The 27,646-nt window shown below is 38.7% G+C and overlaps 1 long non-coding RNA gene across 1 annotated transcript in view; it reads right to left on the bottom strand.

Annotated features, from left to right (window-relative positions):
• Positions 1-27,030, bottom strand: part of LOC110192590 (uncharacterized) — a 101,166-nt gene extending 74,136 nt beyond the window's left edge. The window contains exon 1 of the long non-coding RNA XR_002320197.2: positions 26,542-27,030. This is a non-coding gene — a long non-coding RNA (uncharacterized LOC110192590). The remainder of the gene's footprint in view (positions 1-26,541) is intronic.
• Positions 27,031-27,646: the final 616 nt, after the last annotated feature.

Raw genomic sequence — 27,646 nt, 5'->3', positions numbered from 1 at the left:
GTGTTATATATATACACCTACATATATATAAATATACATATGTACACACATACAGATATAAATATATATAAATGTGCATATGTGTGTATATATGTCCATACATATATATAAATATGTGTATATGTGTATATGTGTGTGTGTGTATGTATATGTATGTATGTATATATAAAATATCACCCTAGTCTTGCTCCTGAGATCCAGTCATGGCCCTTCACTTGGCTATTGGCTATTCCTTCCCTCCTATTTTCAGCTTTTTATGTGTCGTTTTCCCCATTACAACATAAACTCCTTAAGGGCAGAGACTTTCTCTCTTATATTTGTAACCCTAACACTTAGCACAGTGCCTGGAACATAGTAATTACTTAATAAATGCTTGTTGACTTGACTATTTCAAACTGGATAGGCATTTATCTTCCCTCCAAAATCAATCTCTTATCTGAACTTTATATTTTGGTATAGGGCATCACCTCCTCCCATTTACTCACAACTTGGGTTCACAACTTAGGTGTTATCATTGACTCCTCACTGTCAGTCACCCCACATATTCATTCAGTTACCAAATTATGTAGTTTCTGTCTCTACAACATCTCCCACATCCATACCCTTTTCTAGTCTCATGACCCACACCCTGGATCTGGCCCTTGTCACTTTTCACCTGAAGTATTGCAAGAGACTCCTAATTGCTCTCCCTGCCTCCAGACTCCCCTTCTGAAATCCATCCTTCACATTGTTTCCACAATGATTTTTTTCTAAAGAACAGGTCTAACCATATCACTCCTCTCCTCAATAAACTCATCACCTCACACCTGGACTATTGCAATAGCCTGCTGGTTGGTCTCTGTGCCTCAGGTTTCGCCCCACTACAATCCATCCTCCATTCAGCTGTCAAATTGATCTTCCTAAAGGTCTGACCGTGTTACCCTCTTTCCCTCCCCTATCCCATTCAGTAAGCTTCAGTGGCTGCCTATCACTTCTAGGATCAAATATACAATCCTGTTTCTCTTTTAATTTCCTTAATAACCTGACCTCCCCACACCTTTCTAGTCTTCTGACATCTTCATCTTTACACATTCTGTAATCCAGAGACTCCAGCCTCCTTGTTGTTCCTTAAACTAGGCACACTATCTCCTGTCTCCAGGCATTTTCACTGACTGTTGTCCCCCATGCCTGGAATTCTCTCCCTCATCCTTGTCTCTGTCGCCTGACTTTTATAACTTCCCTAAGGTCCCAACTAAAATCAGAATGTCTGCAAGAAGCCTTTCTCTATCCCCTTTACTTCCAGTGCCTTCTCTTGTAATTTTCTCCAAAGTATCTCTTGTATGTATCTTGTTTGTACATAGCTGTTTGTATATTGTGTCTCCCAGTAGATAATGAGCTCCTTTTTTGAGGAGGGGCTTTTTTTCCCCCTTTCTTTGTACCTCCAGTGTTTAGCACAATGTCTAGCAAACAGTAAGTGCTTACTAAATGCTTATTCATTTGATGACTCTAGCCCTTATTTACCCTTTATCATTTAGGAAATGTATAACCCAAAATGACTTACCCCAAGGGTTCTGGGATAGTTTAAGTTTTGTGGTCATATACATATGTGTGTGTGTGTGTGTGTGTATACGTGTATATATACATATATATTATATTTGCAAACATCTGTTATCCAAAAATAGCTTCCAAAAAAACTCATTGGTAATCATTAAAACTTGGATGCTTGGATGAGTACCTCTCTTTCCTCTCTTCCCCTTCCCCCACCTTCTACCATCCCAAAACATTTATGGAGCATTTGCATTTTCATTCAGCACTTTCATTATCTCTAAAGTAACTTCTAGAAACCCTCTGAGAACAAAAAGAAGTTATTTGGCAGTGAATAGCAATGAAATACCATGGCCGAGGTGTTCACAGTGCCTCAAAAAAATAAAAAAAAGAAAGAGGAGAAAACTCTGGATTTGCTCCTGCCTCCTCACCCTCCAGGCTGGCCACAATAATACACAGAATCAGAGACTTCACTAGGCAGCAGATAATTTAAACACCTGCCAAAAGGAGGGAAGGAAGTAGGCAGAGAAAATTAGCCCATAAATGAATGAGAATGTATTAACCACTTACTGTATGCCAGGCACTGTAAGAATGAATGAATGGACAGATGGATGGGTGGATGGACGGATGGATGAATGAGGGTAACAAGCTGTGTCTTCTGTGTTTAGGGGCTTATGAAGCCTTTAAAACCCTGGCAGAGCCAGTAGCAGTACAGAATCTAAACTACCCACTAGCAACAGAGCAGTTCCCCTCTTTCTTCCACCCCGCACCCTGTTTTTACCTTGCTGAAACACTACAAAGCCCTTTTTCAAAGAAGTTCATCTACTAACAAGTTTGGTGTCCCTTTATGGTCATATTAACTCTGTGGGTGCTACTGAGATGCAAGTAGTATTCTGATCACACAATTAAAAATCCTCAGAGTTCTGCAAATATTCCTTAATTGATTTAGGGCTCCAAACATTCTGAGCAAGGAAGATCTTAAAGTAGGCAGAGAAAGCTGAGCTTAGAGGAGCAGATGCAGGGTTGTAGAAGTTCCTTTTGCCCCCAGTTACCTTCCCTGTCCACCTGCCATAGCTCCTGAAATTCCCCCATTCAAGCTCTAACCCTTCCTTTGGGTGAGCTCTGTTTCTTTAAGCACAGTCAGAGATCCTGGAGTTGGAAGGGCCTTCAAAATATAGTCTTGCCTAGCTCCTACCTGCAACCAGGTAAAATAATATTCATACTATTGTAGAGCTGAGGCAAATGAAGCATAGGGAGATTCAATATCTTCAGGCTAAGATCATGTATAGAGGGAGCAAAATCTATGTCTCCTAACTCCTCATACTATGCTTTTTCCATTGCCACTGCTATGACCTTTTTAAATATTTGAATATTCCTGGAACAAAGTATTACTAATAACTTCAAGCTATTATTAGTCATCCAACACCTGATTTACCAAATCTTTCTTACCCAATTAGCTAACTTGGAACAAACTATTGATGATGAAAAAAGTTGTATGCAGGAATAATTTTGGAACAGATAGATAACAGAAAATTATAGAATCATAAAAAAATTATGAGGAGAAAAGAAAAAAGTTTAGAGTCTAATGGGAAAAAAGCAGTAATGGATGGAACCCAGAATTGCCAGATCTCAAGCTGTATTAAAAAGTAATGTTTTCCAAAACTATTTGGCACTGATTTTAAAAAATGGAGTAAATCAGTGGAACAAACTAAATAAAAAAAAGACCAGAAATAATTTAACCCAGCAGTCTTGTGCTCAATATACTCAAGAATATAAACCACTAAGGTAAAACTCTTCTATTTAAAACAAACTGCTCAGGAAACTACAGTGGTTTGGCAGAAATTAGTTTTGGACCAGTATCTGACACCATATATAACAATAAGTTCTAAATGAATACCTCACTTAAACATGAAAGTTCATATTATAAAATAATTTGAAAAGAACAGGATGTACTTCTCATGACTATAGCTGGGAGGAAAAAATTATTAACCACTCAAAAGAGAGAGGTGATCTTCTAAGAAGGATACAATGGAAAACGAGTTAGCATTTAGTCAGAGGACTCACGTTAAAGTCCCAGTTTTGCTACTTTGAGCAAGCTACTTACTCCCTGGGACCCAGTTACCTCATCTGTAAAATCAATGTGTTAGAGATAGTCTCCAATATCCCTTCTATCTCTAGGATCCTAAGGTCCAATTAAACAATTTCCATTACATAAAATTGAATAGGATCAGTTTTTGCTTGAACTAAATCTAGGTAGCTAGACTAGGAAGAGAAACTGGGTGAGGAGATTTGAATCAAATAACTCTGAAAAAAGTCTGATAGCCAAGTTATCTAGGGAACTGAGATAATTTTATATATAAAACATACAGTATATATCTATGAAGGACTAATTGCTCAATGGATAAGTGGCCAATGGACTTGAAGTTTCCAGATAGAAAATTGTAATCTATCAACAACCACATGAAATGTGGTTCTAATTTATTTATAATGAGAGAAATGGAAATTAACTTTAAAATTTAAACGCACACATTTCAAAGTGGGCAAGCTGATAAAAGATAGAAAGAGCAAATGTTGAAGGGGCGCTGTCCTTTTCTTTTGTTAAACTATTTTTTCTCTGAAACATGGAAGGACATGGTAGCTACCTTCAATGAGTTCCACTCACCAGGCCCAGATCAACCCCATCCCAAGGTACTAAAGACTGCACTGCTTCTAGAGGTATTAGGTTCCTCAACAAAAGGGGTCTTTCAAGTTAGACTGAATGATCCCTTTTCAAGTATATCATAGCAGGACTTCCTACTCAGGTATGGGCTAACCTGGATGTCTCCAACTCCAAATTTCTAGAAATCTAATACACAGAAGGCTGGGGTTGCTCTTGCTTTGTTTTTTAAGCCAACAACAGTTTTTCTTTGATTAAAAAACGTAACTTTACCTTACTGGGTTCTCATCCCATCTCTGTCAATGACTCAGTAGGAGATCTCATAAAGGTGTTTAAGACCACTGTCTGCCTAATTTTTCCTCCCAGTGAAATAGGAAACCAGCATGCAGTTGGCTACCTAGCTTTAGGGGATTGCAACAGCCAGTGCAAAGGCAAAATGAGACTTAATATACTTCACCCTTCAGCCTTTTCCTGCTCTAAGGACGAGGAGGTCTGGACTGCTTAGACAGTGCAGAAGTCGGCAGACCATAGGAGATCCCAAATTACAACTTCCTCCTCACAAGCAGATGCCCAGTGGACAGAATTCCTTCCTGCTGTGCAGTTCTCCTAGCTAGCCATTAGCACAAGGCCACTTACCTATGTGAATAATATTTTTTTATTTTCAATTGTTCCCTAGGTGGAAAGGCCATGGTTTTCAGGGAAGTTTACCACAAAGGTGTTGCTTGATCTTACTTGGTGGCATTTTTTTTCTTGGATTACTTTTGCCTCCTTTTCTTGGGTGGAGGTGGTTTGGGCGGGGGACAGGGGAGAATGGGCCAAGTTAAGTTGGTTGCGTGGGAAGAGAGATCAATTTCAGTCGAAGTTATGAAATTTTAGAATCTCAGTACTGGAAGGGCCTCAGATACCATCTAGCCCAGGAGTTCTTAACCTGAACCCTATTTTCACACATCCAAGAGGTCTGTACTTAGATTTCAGAGGGTCCATAAATTTGGAAAGGAAAACAATTTCATCTTTATTTCAATATAATTACTTTCTTTTGTAATCCTATGTTATTTTATTTTACATGTTTAAAAGAATTATTCTGAGAAGTGATCCATAGACTTGACCAGATGTTCAAAGCTGTCTATGACAAAAAAAAAAAGAAAAAAGTTAAGAAACCCTGTTTCTAGCCCAGCCTGTAACTAACAAAGAACCACCTCAAACAGCATCCCTTAGAAGTTTGATCACTTAGCTTCCGCCTGCAGACAATGAAAGGGAACCTACTTCTTTCTGAGGGAGTCTGTTCCACTTTTAGATGGCTCAAATTATTAATTTTCTTGTTTATTTTTGTTGTTTTGTTTTTCCCTTATATCATTACTATATCTGCTTTCTTCAACTTATACATCTTAGTCCTGATTTTGTCCACTGGGGCCAAGAATAACAAAATGAACCCTTCTTTTATATGATAGGGACAGGAAATGGACCTATGATTTCATTAGCTGAGCAAATCTCAGATGAAAAAAGTCTCTTCAACTTATACTCTTAAAGAATAGCTAGAAAATTTATGGGGGTTAAATAACTTCTCCAGGTAGGATTCAAACCCATGTCTTATTGGTTCTCTATCCATTATGACACACACATTGCCTCTCAGAGATGATGATATTTCAAATACTTGAAGACAGCAACCATGTCCACAACTCTCCACCCTTCCTCCACATACCTACTCCCTCCTAGTTTTCTCCTTTCCAGGCTACCCATTCCTAGTTCCCTTAACCAATGCTCACAATTAAATGAGAGAGAGATGTACAATGTCAAGAGCCACTCTTGAAGTCCAGGGACAACACAAAAGTCAAGGGAATGGTGGAAGAGTTCAGTTAGATTGCTGCCTGTACTCCATCATTTTGGCTTTGGCCCCCAATCTTCTGGTTTTTAATGCCTTTCATAACATTCCTTCCCTTCCTTTCCTGGTCTTTTCATACTTTACCAAATAACTAATAGAGTTACCTTTGCTGAAGACAGCTCCAGCCTGAAGAGACCACCTTTCCACACCACTTCTCCCCTTAGCCCCTAAATCACTAGCTTTCCTAGACCCATAGCTAGTAAAGTGTCATCTCAAGTTGCAATGCCCTCAGTAATAGAATAGATGGCTTGAGGAGGCCCCCACCTCCCATGTTGCCCAGAACAAAGAATGGTGTCTCTGAACATGCTCATTTTAGTGGTATACCAGGAAAATTGCCCTGACACTGAGGATTGATCAGTACTTGTAGTTTAACAATAGAGGAGTAAATATGCCATTTCCCAGAAAACTCCAAAAATAAGATGCAAGCTATCTAGGAGGCTTGGGAATGGACAAAGTAATCTTCCAAGTTCCTTCAGAATCCTAGGATTCTACTCCAATTCTTTGTTATAACCTTAGCTACTGGTTTTCTTAAGCAATTCTGTCCAGTCGGGAAGCTGAGACACCTACAACTTTTAACATATGACCTAAATGACTGACACAGGTCCAATATGACAACAACTTCCGAAATCAAACACAACAGGAAACCTCAGCCTTTGCAAATCCTTATCGGCCATCGTTACTCCCTAGACAACCCCCTTTCTGCTGAGAACTGACTTACAGCTGTAGGTCAGATGCCCTTTTCAAAATGACGTTCTAAGTGGGACAGCCATGACTGGCTGACCAGGAGGTCAGGGACATTTCAAACAGTTCTGTTCTCTAGTAGAGGAGTAAGTCAATGTAAGTGGGAGAGAAGAAAAGAAATTGTTAGGCAACAGGAACCCAATTTATGTGTAAATAGCAGTAATCAAAACAAAAAAGAAAGGGGTGTATATGCACACATACGCACAAAAAAAAAAACAAACAGGAAATGTGATATGAAGGCAAAGTAGCCGGAAACAAAATATTTGAGTTTAGTTTTGTTTCAATTTTCCCCAGGGTATCCATCACTCTACAGTCACTAAATTAACCAACTTAGCATCATCCCTTCCCTTCCACCCACCATCTAGTTGTATATTTACCTATAATGTGCACAAAATATATTCAAAACAAATTTATAAAACCATCTGTTCAAGAAGGCTTCTTCTGACAAAATCACTACTGTAATTGCCTCTAAATGAAGTGTGAGCTGCCTCCCACTCCCCAAAGGCCCTCACTTCTAAGAAGTTGGGCACCTTGCCTTTTTAGACCTGTTCTAAACCTGAAGAACTCTGGAGTACTGATTTTCACCTTCATGTTAACTCAGGATATGAGTACTTAGGCATTCAAAATCACTTATAGTTTCATTTTGACTAGTATGTGCTTTCTCTTTTCCTTAAGAAGAGAGGCTTGGTGATGCTTAGTGACCTGTTCCTGTAAGTCAGTAAATACCACCTAATTCCAGAGATGTTTGTCAGGCTCCTACTATCTGCAAGGCACTGTGTTAGGTACTAGATTGGGGGAAGGGTTGGATTGGTGGAAATACTATGGTTTTCTAACCCATTTCTCATCTTAGTAACTAGGCCACATTTCTTAATAGAGGCTTCCAGTACTCCTCTTTTGGAGAATAACAGTTTCAATTCACGAGGATGCCGTTGTTGTTTGTCCTTCATTCTCGAAGAGGACCATGATATCAGGAAGGTGATGCTACGACTTGCAAGCGAATTTGGGTTTAAGTTGGGGAGGGCTGTGCAAAGTTACTAGCTTCACTCTCTTCTCTGGAGCCATCTGGCTCCAGTAGCAAGATATAGACAAGATATAGACATAGGAGATGGCCCCAGATGAAGTGGGAGATCTTGGCCTTTTTAAGTTAAGGTATTTCCCAGGTATCAATTTGACTGAGGCAACACTCATTCAGCAATTAAGGCTATGTAAAATAAAAATGTAAAAATAACCAGGATTTCATATAATAGAGTAATATAGGTCTGTGTGTATGAAAGAGAGACAGACACACAGAAAGACAAAAAAAAGACAGAGACAGAAACAGAAAGAGAGACCAGGGGGGAGAGAGAGAGATACACAGAGAGAGACAGAGACAGATAGACACAGAGCAGGAGAACAGAAACAGGCACAGAAAGAAATGTAATACCACAGTCATCCTTAAAATAAATAGGACAGGTGTCTGTCACATATACATATATGAATGTGACCTTTCCAATCTAATTATATTTTTCTCTTTCTTGTAATCTATGGTCCAGTTGAATTAATCTTTGTGATGGTCCTCAGATTTGACACTTCATCTCCTGCTCTGCATCTTTCCCCAGGCTATCTACCATGCCTAAAATGCATTCCTTCTTCATCCTCTCTCCTAGTTTCCTTCAGAGCTCGGCTCAAGCACCTTCTGCATGAGTTCTTTCTTGATTTTAGTCCTACCTCATACAAACTGCCCTGCATTTATATATTTATTTGAGACAGAAACAGGAACTGGATCTGTGACTTCATGAGTACAACTCCTTAGTGAGAAAACTCTCCCCATTAATGGAAGTCAGGACCTTCTCTGCAACTTACAGTTCATACTTAAATGAATATATAGAGTATAGCCTAGATTCTATGATAACATTTGGCCATCGGAGTGAGAAATGATAATACATTTGGAAATGTATGCGATATGAAAGTCCACAGGCATTGCTCAAGTTTTCAGACTTTTTCAATACATTGCTCAGTTGTGTTGATTATTTTCCTTTTTACTTCCTTTCATTCTTTCTCTTTTTTGAATAAGAAAATACTATTTGTTTTATGGGATAGCTCTCTGAGATGGGGAGGGGGAAGCATACTGAAGAAAACACCAATGATTCCATAAACAAAAGAAATCCATAAAAATCGTTTATAATATTGAATATATATATTTAAGATACATTTGGGATAGGAAGAAAAAGTGGAGAAATTCTGTCTCCAGATTCCTTTTTAAAAATCCTAATACAGTTTGAGAGGAAATTCATCACATCCTCAAGACAATAATTCTCACATTAGAGTGAACAAACCAAGCTTCCAAACCCAGTCATGGTTTTTCAGGTTGGCCAAAGAATTTATTAAATAAGTTACAAATTTACCTATATAGTAGCACATATTTTAGGTCCGTTTCAGTTGACAAGGTCAGATACTAAAGGTCTCATAATAGTGGATGTTAAATCAAATTGGGGACATGAAATCAAAGACTTCTATCCATGTAGGTTCTACTTATTTTCATTTTTCTCTTATTCATTTGTGAGGTGTGGAGTGATTGTGTTACTAAGTTCCAGTTGTCCCTTCCTCCTCCCCCCATCCTCCCCAATGACATTTGGAAGATCTGAGGGATGTTTCCATTGAAGAAGTCTTCCTAGAGGAAGACTGCCTGGATGCTTATGCCAGGGGTAGGTATTCTCATCCATTGAAAGCCTCTAAGGGCTACCCAAAGGGTTATCTGAGGCCTCACACAGAACCTCATTGAATCCCTCCTTCATTTTCCTTCCCCTTTTAATTTTGAATGAATAGTTCTGATGATAATTACCAAATGTCAATATGTATAGAAAATCAGCACTCCGTAAATATCCCACTTGGGTTGTTCGCTACACGTGTGCTTGCTGGAAACTCAGCAACTTTCAGTGGCATCACATGTGCTGAGAGGGAAATGTTAACCAAAGAGCAAGGCTGGGAACATGATGAGTCTATCCGAAAGGGAAGAAATGTGAGGTTAACATCCCAATGCCATTGACTTAATAGCTGAAGGGCCTCCTGAGGTCAAGCAGCCCAACCCTCCTTCGGTGTCAGAAACACTGTCTGCAATGTCTCCATCAAGGAGTCAGTGAGCCTCTCCTTGAAGACCCCAGTCACTTCCCTCTGAGGTCAACCATTGCATTTGGAGGCAGCTCTAATGGTTAGAAAATGTTCCCAATGTTCAGAGTAAATCTGTCTCCCTCAAATTCCCACCCGCTATTGCTCCTTGTTCTGCTTTCCCAGAGCCGAGCAGAACAAATCCAACTCCTCTCCAGATGACAGCCTTTCAAATATTGAAAGACAGCTGTAATGTCTCCCACTAGTTTTTTCCCCTCCAAATTAAACACCTCCAATTCAGATGAGTCCTAGTACAGCATGAATCAAAACTACTCATTCTGATTGTTCTCCTACATACATACACACAACAGCTTGTCTTAAAATGTGGCACCAAAAGGACAGTACTCTGGATGGGGTCTTAGCAGGCAGAATAAAGGGGTCCTATCACCATCCTTCCTCTGGATGATGCAATCTATATGATCCTGTGTCTTTTATCTGCTCTAGCACAGTGCTGACAATTCTATGACTGTGGTCTACTAGAGAGCCTAATGTAAATCTTTTTTTTTTTCCAAATAACTGCTTTCCAGCTTTGTTTACCCCATCATCAAATGTGTGCACTTTGTTCCTAGGACCTGAATGCAGCACTTTCTACAGGTGTTGATTCTATTTCATTTTGACCACTTTGGCCTATAGTTCTAACCTAGCGGTTTGTTCAGGGTCTTAGTTCTGGCATCCAGTGTATTGACTGATGGTCTCAGCTTGGGGTCACCCATGACTCTGATAAGCCTTCATTAATTCACAGATAGGAATATTGAAATAAAAAGAGCTACGACTGAATATGTAAAGTTGCAGACAGAAACGAGACCCAATGAGGCCCATTTATTCCCCATTCTTTGGCTATGTGACCTTGGAGAAGTTGCATGTGCTTGGGCCCTAATTTTCTGGTGCAACGATAACTCATTTGACACCCTGACTTGAAACTTATTTGATCTCTTCAATTGGAAGTATTTTTTATCATAGGTGTCATCTACTTATAACTGTGGACAGCTAAGTGGTACAGTTGATAGAAGACCAGGCCAGAAGTCAGGAAGACCTGAGTTCAGATCTGAACTCAGACACTTACTAGCTATGTGACCTTAGACAAGTCATTTAAGCATGTTTGTCTCAATTTCCTCATCTGTAAAATGAGCTGGAGAAGGGAAAGGCAAACCACTCCAGTATCTTTGCCAAGAAAACCCCAGATGGGGTCACAAAGAGTCAAACACAACCAAAGCGACCAAACAACAACTGACAGCTTTGAAGAGCCTCAGCTCTTCCCTCTCCGTCCCCCCCCCCACGCACCTATATCCCATCAGTCTCCACATTTTGACAGTTCTAGCTCCACAGAATCTATGTCCATATTCTCCCTTCTACTCACATGGTTTTCTCCCTAGTTTAGATCTGCATCACCTCAAATAACAGCATTTAGTATTTACGAAGCGCTTTAAGGTTTGCAAAGCACCATGCATGTTACTTCATTTAATCTTTATAGCAATCCTGTGAGGTGTTGCCGTTCCATCTTTTCAGCCATGCCTGACTCTTCATGACCCCATTTGAGGTTTTCTTAGCAAAGATACTGGAGTGGTTTGACATTTCCTTCTCCAGCTCATTTTACAGATGAGAAAACTGAGACAGACAGAGTTAACTGACTTACCCAGAGTCACACAGCTAGTAAGTGTTGAAGGCCAGATTTTAACACAGAAAGATGAGTCTTCCTGACTCTAGGCCTAGCTCTCTATTTACTGAATTGCTTAGCTGCCTTCTCTGTGGGGTAGGTGGTATCATTATACCCATTGTACAAATGGGGTAACTGAGGCTGAGAGAAGTTAAATGACACCTAGGGTCACACAGCTGAGGCAAGATTTGAACTCAGGTCCTCTTGACTCCAAGTGTCAGGCCCTATCCACTCTACCACCCAGCTACCTCTCAAAAGCCTCCTAACGGACTCCATGCCTGAAGTTTTTCTCCTCTCCAATCTGTCGTGCACACAACTCTCAAACTGACGTCTTTATTGACTACTTTACTCTCCTGCTCAAGAAGCTTCAGTGATTTAGCTCCCTACTGTCTTCAGGATAAAATGCAAACTCCCTGTTTGGTATTTAGAACTCTTATCTTTGCAGTCATTTTCTATCATTTCTCCTCTACCTCCATGAAGTCTATGCTGCAGTCAAACTGGCTTATTTATAATATTTCTGTATAAAACATTCTTTCTCAGACATCTGTCTAAATCCCCATGGCTGGAATTCTCTCCTCACTTCAATCTGTACCTACATTCAAGGCTCAGCTTATGTGCTATCTATTACATAATACCTTTCCTAGCACCAGCTGTTAGCTTCTTCTCCCATCGCCCATTAACTTATATTAGCTTAGTGTAGTGCCTGGTACCTGGTACACCCTTTTAAAGGGGCAGTGGATAGAGCACTGGCCTTGGAGCCAGGAGGACCTGAATTCAATTCAGCCTCAGACACCTTAGCTGTGTGACCCTGGGCAAGTCACTTAACCCTGCTTACCTCAGTTTCCTCTTCTGTAAAATGAGCTGGAAGAAGAAGTAGTAAACAATTCCAATATCTTTGGCAAGAAAACCCCAAACAGGGTCACAGAGAGTAGGACATGACTGAAACAATTCAACAGCAAAGCCCTTGTATTATTTATTATCATACTTATAGTTATAATTTAATTTGTATTTATTTGTATTTAGTTACAATTGCATGTGAAAGTCTCTTTCGTTTTTTGGTTTTTTTCCTTTTTATGTCCCATCTAATACAGTGCCTGAAACATAAGAGGCCCTTCATAAATGTCTGTTAAATTAAATTGAAAGAGGTGAAGCAAACACTAGCCCTTGTCATGAAAGATGGGTTGAAATCTTGGCCCTTGACACTTATTTTGTGATCTTGGGCAAATAAGCAGGGTATGGTAGACAAAGAAACAGAGGACTTCGGTTTAAATCCTTGTTTTATCATTTACTACTGAGATGACTTGGACGAGTGCTTTTTTCTTTCTTTTTTTTTTTGGTTTTTTTTGGGGGGTTGAATTTTTGAATATAAATTTATTTGTAGTTTTCAACATTCATTTCCACAAGTTTTTGAGTTTCAAATTTTCACCCCATCTCACCCTCCCTCCACCCCAAGATGGCATGCATTCTGAATATACCTTCCCCTAGTCTGTCCTCTTTTCTTTCTCTCCTCCCTTCTCTTATCCCTTCCCCTTCTATTTTCCTGTAGGGCAGGATAGACTTCTGTACCCCATTTCCTATATTTCTTATTTCCCAATAGCATGTTAAAATTTTTTTTAAACATATGTTTTTAAAACTTTAGGTTTCAAATTTTCTTTTTTCCTCCCTCCCCACCCACCCTCACTGAAAAGGCAAGCAACTCAATATAGGTTGTACATATGCAGTTATGCAAAACACTTCCACAGTAGACATGTTGTGAAAAACTAACTCTATTTCCCTTAATCCTATTCTGCCCTCCCATTTATTCTATTCTTTCTTTTGACTCTGTTCCTCCTCAGAAGTATTTACTTCTGATTACACCCTTTTCCAATCTGCCCTCCTCTCTATCATCCCCCTGCTCTCTTGTCCCTTCTCCCCCTATTTTCTTGTAGGGTAAGACAAACTTCCATACCCAATTGAATGTGTATGTTATTCCCTCCTTAAGCCAAATCCTATGAGAATAAGATTACTCATTCCTCTCACCTTCCCCTGCTTCCCCTCCACTGTAAGAGATTTTCTTTTCTGTTTTTTTTTGTGAGATAATTTACCCCATTCTACCTCTCCCTTTCTTCTTCTCTGAGTATAATCCTCCTCATCCCTTAATTTTATTCTCCAGATATGACCCCTTAATCTTCAACTCACCCTGTGCCTTCTATCTATCTAACTATCTATCTACCTATCTATCTATCTATCTATCTATCTATCTATCTATATACATACATACAATTTTTTTCCTCCAACTACCCTAATACTGACAAAGGTCTCATGAGTTATAAATATCATCTTTCCATGCAGGAATGTAAACAGTTCAATCTTAATAAGTCTCTTATGATTTCTCTTTCCTGTTTACCTCTTCATATTGCACTTGAGTCTGTATTTGAAAGTCAAATTTTCTATTCAGCTCTGGTCTTTTCATCAGAATGCTTGAAAGTCCTCTATTTCACTGAATGACCATTTTTTCCCCTGAAGGATTATACTCAGTTTTGCTGGGTAGGTGATTCTTGGTTGTAATCCTATCTCCTTTGCCCTCCAGAATATTATATTCCATGCCCTGCGGTCCTTTAATGTAGAAGCTGCTAAATCTTGTGTTATCCTGATTGTGTTTCCACAGTACTTGAATTGTTTCCTTCTGGCAGCTTGTAATATTTTCTCCTTGACCTGGGAACTCTGGAATTTGGCTATATATTCCTAGGAGTTTTCCTTTGGGGATCTCTTTCAGGAGGAGATCTGTGGATTCTTTCAATTTCTATTTTGCCCTCTGGTTCTAATATATCAGGGCAGTTTTCCTTGATAATTTCTTGAAAGATGATGTCTAGGCTCTTTTTTTGATCATGGCTTTCAGATAGTCCAATAATTTTTAAATTCTTCTCCTGGATCTATTTTCCAGGTCAGTTGTTTTTCCAATGAGATATTTCACATTGTTTTCTAATTTTTCATTCTTTTGGATTTGTTTTACAGTGTCTTGATTTCTCATAAAGTCACTAGCTTCCAATTGCTCTATTCTAATTTTTAAGGAAGTATTTTCTTCAGTAAGTCTTTTGGACTTCCTTTTCCATTTGGCCAATTTTCTTTTTAGGGCATTTTTTCTCCTCATTGGCTTTTTGGACCTCTTTTGCCATTTGGGTTAGGCTATTTTTTAAGGTGTTATTTTCTTCAGTATTTTTTTGGGTCTCCTTTAGCAAGGTATTGACTTGTTTTTCATGATTTTCTTGCATCACTTTTGTTTCTCTTCCCAGTTTTTCCTTTATTTCTCTTACTTGCTTCTCAAAATCCCTTTTGAGCTCTTCCAAGGCCTGGGACTGATTCATATTTTTCTTGGAGGCTTTGGATGTAGGAGCTTTGACTTTGTTGTCTTCTTCTGGTTGTATATTTTGATCTTCTTTGTCACCAAAGTAAGATAATATAGTCTGACTCTTTTTGCGCTGCTTGCTCATGATCCCAGCCAATTACTTGAGTTTTAAACTCTTTGTTAAGAGTCTGCTTCCAATGTGGAGAATGTATTGTTCCAAGCTTCAGGGGTTTGTACAGCTGTTTTCAGAGATACTTGTAGGGACTTGTAAAGTCTTGTTCTTCCAAGGTGGTATGATAAGGGGCAAGGTGTTTACTCCTTTCCTGGCCTGTGACCACAAGTATTCCTTTCTGTCCTGCAACTGTGAGGAGGGGCTCCTCTCCACAGCCACTCCAAGCTCTACCACACCAGCATTCCTCCTCACCCCAGCACTGCCACCCAGAACTGTGACCCAGATCCAAACACGAGCAAAGCAAGTGATTCCTGCCTCAGCACTGGCAAAGAGATCCCTGCAATCCCTCTCTGATTAGCCACTGGATTCCCCCTCAGTCTGTGGGCCGGAAGCTCAGGAAGCAGCTGCCCCCACCCCGGAACACGTTCTTGGGGAATGAAGCTGAGACCCTGCCTTCCTTTCTCAGCACCGACAGAAACAGACTTTTCCCACTGACCTTCTAAGTTGTCTTTGGCATGAGTGGGTTGAGGAGTCTGGAAACCTCCACAGCTGCCCGTGATTCACTCCTCTGAGGCCTGCTCCAAGTTTGCTGCGGCCTGTGCTCCCATGCTGTACTGCACTCCCAGGCTGGCACGATATACCTTTTTGATCAATCATCCAGGTTGTCTTGGGCTGAAATTTGTTTTACTCTGTCTTTTTGTGGGTTCTGCTGCTTCAGAATTTGTTTAGAGCCATTTTTTATGAGTATTTGGAGGGGTTTGGGGGAGAGCTTAAGCAAGTCACTGCTTTCACTCCGCCATCTTGGCTCAGCCCCCCGACAAGTGCTTTATTCTTGAGAAATTCATTTAACCTTTCTGGGTCTCACTTTCCTCATCTAAAAAAATAAGAACTTCAGAGACTCTCAAGTCTCTTGAAGCTCTAAATCTATTATCCTATTACATCTCTGAGTCTCAGTTTTATCATCTGTAAAATGGGATATTATTTGTTTTAATTACCTGTTTGCAGAGTTTTTCTAAGAAAAACTCTTGGTAAACCATAAAGTGCTATATAACTGTGAGATTATATTATCACCCATCTACTACCTCTGACACTCTACAGTATGGTCACACTTGAAAACTTGTTACTCAGAATCACTCCACCCTTAAGACTTAGATCTTAGCTTCTCTTCTCTCTCTGACCACAGTTCTTTAGTCTGACTTCTTCAACTCCCTTATTCCCAAAGAAATGCCTCTTCATTCTCATGGTGATTTCATTCCCTCACCTCCCTATTCTCCCCATCTGATATTCCTTTATGTCTACATCTACCTCTCTGCCCAAGTTGGACTCTACTGAAAGCAATTTTAATACTATTTTTTCTGGCATCTTAGATTCTTTCAACTCCTTCATTGTTCAATGTGTTCATCATACATAGACACATAACTGTCTATGTTTTGTGTTCTCACCCCCAAGCAACTATGTTGTTAGCAAAAGGCAAAAGGCCATACTGGTTGGTCTGCTGAATATGCCTACTAGCAAAACTCACTTGGCCCTCTCATTGAACCTGTTCTTTTATGTCTCAACTCATTTAATCCTCATAACTGTATTTCCGATTTCTAGCCTCTCTTTAAAGTTAATACACCTGTATCCCAACCTCAAACAACTCTTTGGGAAGGATAGTGAGGCTTCTTTGCCTTCCTACCTCTCCACCTGTTGTCTCCATCATTTTAACTGAAAAAGGTCATTGCATTTTCATGCAAGCTCTCTTCTTTACCCCTGTCTCAGAAGAGGTGCCTCTCCTCCTTTCCAAGGCTAAGCCTCTCAGTCCCATCCTCTCACCTCTTCTGGGGCTTAACTCCAGCAATCAGGATAAGAATTATAGGCAACAGTTAATGTGAAAAAATCTTGGGAACTTTTGTTGACTACAGGCTTCATATTAATCAGTAGTATGACTTGGGCAGCCTCCAAAGCTTATTCTATTTTAGGCTGGGTTAAGAGAAGACTAGTGGGCACAACAAGGGAGGTGATGTTGCCACTGTATGCTGTCCTGTTCAGACACATCTGGAGCATTGTGTCCATTTTAGCATAGGCATTAAGTAACTAGAGCCCATACAAAGCAGAGTGGTTAAATTGGTGATGGGATCTGACACCATTTCAACTGAGGATGACTTGGAAAAAACTAGGGTTGTGATATGGGTGGGTCTTGGAATAGTTGAAAAGTGACTATGTGGGAGAGAGATTAGTCTTATCTTACATATTTTCAGAGAACAGAACTTAGAGCATTGGGCAAAAATCAGGGAGGTAGATTTAGGCTTAATAGGAAGGAGAACTTTTTAACATTTAGAGATGATCCAAAATAGCATGGATGGCCTTAGTGATGGACTTCTCATCATTCAAGGCCTTCAGGGGAAGGTTATTTGAGATGTAGAGATTGACTGAGCTTGAAATATATCACCTCAAAAGTCCATTCTGACAAGGCCCTTCTATGAGTCTGTTCTTATACAGACCCTAACATGTTTTCACTGATGTATTATTACAGCTTCCTCACAGGGGCCCTCCCTCCATACCCTTTCACTCTTATAGACAGCAGGATATCATAGGGAGAGAACTAGACTTCTCATCATCAGAAGACCTGGCTTTAAATCTTGGCTCTGATAGACTGACAGACAGACAGAAACAAATAGAGATGATATAGATAGATAGTTATATGAGTATCAGTGAAAAACATCACCATTCTGAATGTTAGTTCCCTCCTCTATAAATGGGGATACTAAAATGTGTACTAACTATCTCAAATGGGTAGTGTAAAGAATGTTTTGTGAGTCACAAAGTTAAGTAAATGTGAGTTATTATTATTATTGTTATATTTTAGATAATATCATCATATTAACCTTCCTAAAATTTGACTTCATATCATTTCTCTTAAAAAATTCAATGGCTCCCCATTTTCTGTCATTCAAAGCCCTCCATAATTTGGAGTCATTCTATTTTCTCATCCTCATCTCACTCCAACAAGCATTATGCTCCAGGCAAACTGAACCCACAAAAGAACCTACTTGTACTTTACTGCCTCTGTACCTTTGTTCCCTATACCTGGAATGATTTACTTCAACATTTTTAAGCTCCTCCTAAATAGAAGCTAGCTAGGTGGCACAGTGGATACACCACTGGGTCTGGAGTTAGGAAGACCTGAGTTCAAATGAGGCTTCAGAAACTTAACTAGCTGTGTGACTTGTTAGGCAAGTCACTTAACCCTCTTTGCCTCAGTTGTAAAAGTGGGCTGGTTCTGGAAATGGGAAACCACTCCAGTATCTTTGGGCTCACAAAGAGTCAAACATGACTAAACAACAACGTACATGGAACTTTTCCAGGTTCTGGGGATACAAGGCAAAAAATGAAAGCTCCCACACCCTCTGAGTACTTAATTTCTACTTCAGTGGTGGTGGTGGTGGATGGCGTAAAAAGTACAAAAATAATCATAGAGAGAACTACAAGAGAAGCCTGGTCAATTTGGTGTTGCTTACAGGGTGTAAGGCCACTGTTCAGAATGTTTACTGCATCTGGCGGGAGGGGTAGATATACCCACTGTAACCAGTTGAAAGGAGTGAAGATATCTTCTGGGCCTTGATACTTATCTACTTATTCACAACCCTTTTTTATAAATATCATAGAAGAAAAATTGAGGAGGAAAATATACTAACCACTGAGGAGAAGATGGAAGACTTCCACAGAGGGTGTAAGATGAGTTGGAAAGGGGAAAGTTTGGAAAGCTGTGAGGCTTCTGTATTCATAGAGGAAAAGGTAGGGCATGTCAAACATAAGAACCAGTGTGTGCCATGATCTCTGGGTGGGCAGGATGGAAAGAGGAGGTATTCAGAGGACAGCTTGACCATACACAATGTGTGACAAAAATTTGTTTTGAGACAAAGCTGAAAAATAGGGCAGTGCCAGATTGTGCAAGTTTTTAAATGCCAGGAAAAGAAAATTTATACTTGACATTCAATAGGCTCCAGAAATCCAAAGAAGATTTCTGATTGTCAAGTCAACACGTAAGGAAAATTAGTCTGGCAATGGGGTGAAATAACGATTGGAGATAGCAGAGACAGGAAGACACCATCAAGAGACTGTGGGGGTAAGAGGGAGTGGAGTCAAGATGACAGAGTAATAGAAACTAAAGAAACTGTAAAATAGAGTCCAGCTCCCCAACTAAGCTGCTTTTACAAAGATCTAGAAAATGCACCCAGACCAAATCCTTATTGAAAATTCAAGAAAATATCATCTTGTCATTTTTCCTATCATCCATCCCCCAGGGTTATTATGAGGATCAAATGAGATAATAATTGTAAAGTTCTGAGCATAATGCTTGGCACAGAGTAAGCACTATAGCAAGGCTAGTTGTTATTTTTTCCAGTCCAAGTTAGCATAGGGAGAGAGAGATGGGGGTCTACAAATACTGAAGACAAGATCTAGCCAGAAGTACCACAGAGGGAATAGTCCAAAGAGCCCAGTGCCTGAAAGAGTATTGAGCCTCTGTTACTCATATAGGAAGCACCAAGTAGAAAGGTGTGACAGGTGATCCCTTCGCTAGTGCAGGGTAGGGGAACAAACACCATAGTGTCATCTGGCAGTTCTGTCACTCAGTAGCCAGTTCTGTGTCACAGATCCAGGGCAGATTGAGGAGGTAGCATGGTCCTAGGGATGGTAAAGAAAAGAGGTCATGGTTATGAGTACTAGTCAGAAACAAATTCAGAAGCAAATAATAGCTATGTAGCTCTGCCCCCAGGAGCAGAACAGGGACTCAGTTCTAGCCCCTAGCCCAGGCTGAAGCCTATAGTGGAATAACCAGCGTGGGAACATCAGGCCAAAAAAGAAACTGCAGTTTCATAGCTCTGAAACTATAAAGCTTCCCACTAGGATAATAGTAGCTGAGTCCAGCAGCTGTGTACTGGAACATCCAATCAGAGACAAGCCAACCGGCATCTACCTCAGATGTAAACTGGGGCCAGGAATTTCTGGAGGTCAAACCAGGAGGGCAGTGAGCAGACTTCACCTTGGATCACATTACTTTGAGAGTGCTGAAAGTGTGTCAGTCCCCAATCTAAGCTGTCACTGATATCCTGGAATAACATAACCCTCAATACCTCAAGAAAGAAACAGAAGGACTCAAAGAGGACAAAAACTCAGCTAAGGCATTCCCCCACACACACCCAGGAATTCCCAGAACCCATCTCAAATATAAAGTACAAAGTCAAGAAGTAGGCTAGAAAAATGGGCAAACAGCAAAAAAAAAAAAAAATAGAATCCCACTAAAAAGAGTTATTAAGGTGATAGAGAATTTCGAGATAGAGTCAGAAGAGAATGACTCCAAAATACCTTCAAGGAAAGCTTCAAAAAAAAGTTCCTTGAACACAAGTCCAATCAGAATTCCCTGAAGAGATAATGCAAGAGTTAAAAGTGAGGGGAAGGAAATTAAAAATTATTTTGGAAACTGAATGAGAGTGGTAGGAACAAAAGTGGTAAAAGAAATGTAAGCTATAGATGAAATCTATGGAAAGGAATTAATAGCTTGAGACAAGTGGTATAAAACCTTGCCCAAGAAAATAATTCCCTGGAAATCTGAATTGCCCAAATAGATAATAGTGTCTATATAAAAAATGAAGAAATATATATGTGTGTGTATATATATATATATATATATATATATATATATATATATATATATATATATATAATATATATATATATATATATTATTTTCCAAGAAGCCAGAAATAAAGAATTCAAGTACTGAGAAGCCACAGTTAGGATCACACAAGATTCCATACCCACGAAGGAGAAGTGGATTTACCCAGCAACATGAGTGTAATACTAGAGGAAGAAAGATGATATTTTAACAATATAGAGAACTTCTAAGTATTCCTGATGAAAAGAACAGAATTGCATAAAATCCTTGACATGAATACAGGAGTCAAGAAAAGTATACTAAGGTAAACAAGAGTGACCAATCATAAGGTATTAAATGAGAGTAAATGGTTTATGTTCTAATATGAGGATATGGTATATGTGTCTTCTACAATCTCTATCAAAATCAGGGGTCATAGAGGTAGTCTAATTGGAAAGAGAGACTGAAAGTGATTCCTTTGTGTTTTTATGATCTTAAAAAAAGAATGGAAAGAGAGGATAAGACAAATACACTGGAGTGGGTGGAGCAAACAAAAAGAAGTCTATGCAAGAGAATGACAGTGCAGAAGAGAGCCTGTGATATTTGAATCTCACTCTCATCAGAACTACTCAGATGAAGGGAAAATGTACACATGCGTACACAAACACTGGCAAATACATGCACACATAGTTGGGTACAAAAATAAATTTCACTCAATAGGGAAACAGGAGGGAAAAGGAGTAAGGGAAAGTGGGAGATTAAGGAGACAGAATCAGAAGCAAAACAAACCCTTAAAGAGAGGATAGGAAAAAGAGAATGAAAAGTATAAAAAAATAGAGAGAAATACACAACTAATGACTGTAACTGTGAATATGATAAATTCACCCATAAAGTAGAAGAGGACAACAAAATAGATTAGAAACTAGCATCCAACAGGACATTGTTTATAAGAAACACATGGAATAGAAATACAAGCACAGAATTAAAATAAAGGAGTAAAGCAGGATCAATTATGCTTTAGCTTAAGTATGAAAAAAAGTCAGGGGTTGCAATCATGATCTCAGATAAAGCAACAGCAAAAATAGACTAATTTAAAAAATAAATGAGGAAACTACATTTTGGTGAGAAGTATTATAAACAATGAATTAGTATCAATACTAAACATATATGCACCAAATGGCATAGCATCTAAATCCTTAAAGGAAAAGGTAAATTAGTTAAAATTAGAAATAGATAATAAAAATATAACAGTGGGGGAACTCAATTTACTACTCTCAGACCTAGATAAATCTACCCCCCCAAAAAATGAATAAATAAAGGAAGGTCCTGAATAACTTTTCTTTTTTAAAGTTAGATATTACAGAACTCTGGAAAATATTGGATGGGAATAGCAAGGAGTATAGCTATTTCTCAACTGTACATGACACCTTTACAAAAATTAACCATATATTTAGGCATAAAAACAGTCACAAAAAAATGCAGAAAAGCGAAGATACTAAATACATCTTTTATGTACCATAATGCAATTAAAATTATATTAAATAAATTGCATTTGAAGCAAAGTTTAAAATTGACTAGAAATTAACAATCTTAAAGAATTGGTGGGTCAAAGAATAAATCATAAAAATGTTAGTAACCTTATTAGAGACAATGACAATAATGGGACAATAGACCAAAATTTGGGGGACATAATTAAAATAGTAATTAGGTAATTTTGTATATCACTAAATACTTCCCTCAATAATAAAGGGAAAATGCAGATAAATTAATTGTGCATGCAACTAAAGAAATTAAAAACCAAAAAGTTAAAAGTCCCAGTCAAGCATCAAAATAGAAATCCTGAAAATCAAAGAAATTAGAAAAATTGAAACCAAAGATTGAAACCACTAGAAATGATAAAAACTGGGAGCTTGTTTTAAACACACACACACACACACTAAAATAGATAAGCCATTAGGTAACTTGATTTTTTAAAAAGGAGGCAAAATTACAATTTAAAAAAGAGTGAATTCATAAGCAATGAAGTAGTAAAGAAAACATTGAGTTTTGTAGTATAATAAATAATAGATTTGTCTTTATGTGTGTAAAGAACATTTTGTAATTATTTTTATATAGTTCCTCTCTCTGTCTTGGCAGGTACATATTATTTAGAAATATTAATTGTTCATGGGTAGGCCCAGCCTATATAATGAAAGTGACAATACTACCTAAATTAATTTGCATATCCAGTGCCATACCAATCAAACTACCAATGGACTGCTTTATAGAACTAGAAAAAAAATAACAAAATCCATTTAGAGGAACAAAATGTTAAGAATATCAAGGGAATGAATAAAAAAGAGTGAGAGGAAGGGAACTTGGCAATACTAGATCTCAAATTATCCTACAAAACTATTATCATCAAAGCAATTTGGCACTGGTTAAGAAATAGAGAGGCCAGTTTGTGAAACTGATCAGGTACACAATATACATTTCATCAACCAAAAAAATCCTGGCTGCTGGGAAAAGAACCCAATATTCCACAAAAATTGTTGGGAAACTGGAAAATAGTAAAATACAAACATCTCACATTGTATACCAAGATAAACTCCAACATGGGTACATGATTTAGACATAAAGGGTAATATTATAAACAAACTAGAGGAACAAGGAAGAAATTACTGCCAGATATCTGTGAGAGGTAGAGTTCATGACCAAACAAGAGATCGAGAGGTTCACAGAAAGTAAAAGGGACAATTTTGATTGCACAATATTAAGAAGTATATATATAAGTAAAACCAATTCAGCTAAAATGAAGAGAAGCAGGTAAATCTTTGCAGCAAGTTTTTCTAAGGATTTCATTTCTATAACAATATAAGAAATTGATTCAAATTCTTAAGAATAAGAACTATTACCCAATTGATTAATAGTAAAAAAAAAAAAAGATATGAATATACAGCTTTCAGAGGAAGAAATCCAAGCTATTAAAAACATATAAACATGTTCTAAATCACTTATAATTAGAGAAATGCAAATTAAAACAACTCCGAGATTGAATCTCACACCCATCATTGGTAAAGTTTAAAAAAAAAATGAAATGACAAACAGTAGAGGGGCTTTGGAAAACAGGTAAGCTGATGAATTACTGTAGGAGCTTTGAACTGGTACAGCCATTATGGAAAACAATTTAGAACTTGATCCATCAATGCCTGTACCCAGTCTATACCCCAAAGAGAGAGAAGAAGGGCCCCGTATATACAATAATATTTATACCAAATCTTCTTGTGATGGCAAAGAGTTGGAAACTGAAGGTGCATCCATCAATTGGGGAATGGCTGAGTAAGTTATAACATATGAATGTAATGGAATAATAATGTTCTATAAGGTGGAAAGCAATAAGTAAGTAAGCATGTATGTAGCAGCTAGTATGTGCCAGGCACTGTACTAAGCACTTTTTATGAATACTATCTCATTTCATCCTCACAACAACCCTGCAAGGTAGGTTCTATTATACCCATTTCATAGTTAAGCATACAGAAGCAAATAGAGGTTAAGTGATTTCCCTATGGTCACACAGCTAGTAAGTGTCTGAGGCTAGAACTGATCTTAGATCTTCCTGACACCAGGCCCAACAATCACGACACTCTCTCCACTGTGCCACCAGCCGCTTCTACGAGAAACGATTAAAGGGATAGTTTCATAGAAAACTGGGAGGACTTGTGGGCAGTGAGAAGCAGGAAAACAACTTAAACAGTAACACTATTGTAACAGCCAGTGACTAGAGCACTGGGCCTAGAGTCAGGAAGACCCGAATTCAAATCCAGCCTTCCATACTTACTAGCTTTGTGACCAGGGCAAGTCACTTAACCCTATTTGTCTCAGTTTCCTCATCCATAAAATGAGCTAGAGAAGGAAATGGCAAACCACTCCAGCATCTTTTCCAAGGAACCCCCAAATAGCATCATGACGAATGGGAGATGGCTAGAAATGACTGAACAAAAATAATAAAAACCAAAAATTTTGAAAGACTTAGGAACTCTAATCAATGCAAGGACCAACAACATTTCAGAAGACTGATGATCAAACACGATATTCACATTGAGATAGAGAAGTGATAGACTCAAGAGCATAGATTGAGCCAAATTATGATGATGATGATGATGATGATGACGATGATGATGATGATGATGGTGATGGACATCACCAATATTAAAATTTGTTTCGCCTCATTATACACATTTGTAATGTGTTTTGTATTTCTTGTTTTCTCAGTGGGGTAGGGGTAATAAGAGGGAGAGGGAGAGAATTCAGACCTGAAAAATGTTGTGTTATTTTATTTTATTTTATTTTTTAAAAGTAAAGGGCTTTTGGAAATGTTTTAATACATAGTTTCTTTTCAAGCGACATGGTGCAAGTTGGTGCCTACCACCCCCACCCGGCTCAGGGACCCTATCCTCAAACCTGCAAGGAGTGAGTCTTTCAAATTTTCATACAATAATGAATGAAGAGTGCCAGGTAATAGATGTGAATTTAAAGGTAGGGAGGGAAAGAATAGTCACATGGCAAACTGTTACACTGGAAAACCAGACAGCCATAAAGCAAAAGTATTCATAATGAATCGATTGTCAGTTGGTCTAAACTGGAAGCAAATGGAATGCCTTGTGCTGAATGAATGCAGTCCAATAATTGAACAAGTCTGACTCAAAATGGTGTAAGAAATGACCATGATTTAACTGATCAAACATTGCAGAACATTTTTTTTCTTTCTTGTTAATCAGTCTTTTCTTTTTAAATTTCTCTCCAGCTATTACCCATACAATATCCAGCCAAAGCCAGGATGTATAAGAAATCCAGGGAGTCAGTCACTTTTAGTATGTCTAGACAATTATCCATCTGAGTTTATCTATATCTGTGCAGTATTCAGAATTAGAAAATCAGGCCTCTAAATATACCATTAATTATAGCAGCAGTCAGATGGGTGAAATCCCAAAGAATCTTACCACTGAAAGGGAACTCAGAAGGTCCTCTGGCCCATTCAGAAAAGATGGCTGTAAATAACGTGCTTATAAACCCACCTCGGTATTGGGACCCAAGCCTCTCATCTTTGACAATCAACATATTTTTTCCCCAAATTATTCTAAAGCCCTTAAGCTAGCATTTCAGCCTCTTGCATTTTAGGCTGCTTTCACTAGAACTGGCACAGTTGCTTAGGGCAAGGGTGGGTCTTATCTTAATTTTGTATCTCCCCCAGTTCTAACCTTGCATGTTTGCTTTTAAGATAGTAGGTACTAAGTAAATGTAAATTGAATTGACCTCAATAATGAGATCCTTAATGAGTATTTCCTCTGTTAGGAACATGGAAAAGTTTGCATGAACTGAGGCAAGGTGAAATAAACAGAGCCCCCCCCCCCAAATACGTATTACAATAATGATTTCCATTGTTGTAACAGGCATTCTTGAAGTATTCTACTTATAATTTAGTCATACTGAATAATTTTTAAATTCATAAAAATTGGAAAAAAAGTTCTAGAAACAGATTTATTTTTGACAGAAAGTTGGAGGGGTACTTATAGGGCAGAATATCTTATACATTGTCAGATGAGCCAATAACATGTTTCTTTGCCTATCTGAGGTTTCTTTGCCTATCTGTTTCTCTTTGTTACACAGGAAGGTTAAATTTTGCACTAGGACAGGAAAGGGAGTCTTTCCAGAAATAACTGTGATTTAAGAACAAAAGGCATCAATAAAAATTGATTTATATATATATATATATATGATAATTCTATTAGCATAGATTTATATTAAAGGAACAGACAAATAATTACTTACCTGTAAGTATCTAGCTAAAAGAAAAGGTGTTTTCCGTCCTTGCTTATCTTAGGTCATCTGCTGTGGTTCCTAATTTGCCAATCCCATCCACGTAAGGTCAAAATAATAGCTTCCACATATATGGAACAGGAAGCCCAAGAACTCAGTTGACCTGTCAGGCCATTAGAAATATTAAATTAACCCTGTTTCACACATGAGTAAACTGAGGCTTAGAGGGGTAAAATAAATTAGTCCGAGTTTAGTCAGTAAAGTAATAGAGCCCGTTAAGTAACAGAGCAGAGACTCGGACTAATATTCTATGATTCCAAATCCATAACATCTACTGTAAAATCACGACTCCAGGCTTCTCAAAACAAGTTAGTTAAGCTTATGATAAAGGAGGATACATCCCCACCACTTCTCTTATCCCATTAGAAGACTTAAAAGAGAATTCTAAAAGTATTCTCTCCACAATGTGAAAAAGACATTGGTGTGTCTTTGTCTTGCCTTCTACAGTTTCACCACTGGAGGGAGTAAAACCCAGCAATACAACCAGATGTGCGCCCCTTTGGGAGAGATCTTCAAGGTTGAATGTTTTACCTCTCTCTTTAAACAAATGTTCTGCCGCACAATTGCCCCCAGAAAAACACCGCTATCTGCTGTGTTTTGTTTCTCCTGTGGTTACGTTTCTAAAAATATGTTTCTGCAAAATCTCCCTCCTGGGCTCGGAAGCTCACAGGCAGGGTAAGTGTGTGTGGGAGGCTCTCCTCCCTCAGAGAGAACGTAGAGGCTGGGGGGTGGCAATTGGGATGCACCGAGAAAGCAAGAAATGAATCTATCTACCCCTCTGCGAAGGCTGAAGGTGGGAAGTCTGGGGACCTCCCTGACTTGTCTGCCACAGCCTCTATCTCCTCTGAGGACAGAATGATCCTGGAAAATGACGACATCTGGCTGGGAATGAGGTCTGGGACTTGTGGAACCTGTGGGTCAGGGATATAAATGGTGATCACAATTTCTGGTGGAGGTCGGTCAGGGTGGACCTGGTTACATTTTTTTCTTTAGGCAGATAGAGACTGATACTTATGAAAAACAACAGAGTAGGTTGCTAAAAGCACTGGACTTGGGG

Source organism: Phascolarctos cinereus, unplaced genomic scaffold (genome assembly GCF_003287225.1).
Source record: "Phascolarctos cinereus isolate Bilbo 61053 unplaced genomic scaffold, phaCin_HiC Scaffold_726;HRSCAF=1367, whole genome shotgun sequence".
NCBI classification, from domain to species: domain Eukaryota; kingdom Metazoa; phylum Chordata; class Mammalia; order Diprotodontia; family Phascolarctidae; genus Phascolarctos; species Phascolarctos cinereus.
This window is presented reverse-complemented; position numbering and strand designations above follow the sequence as displayed.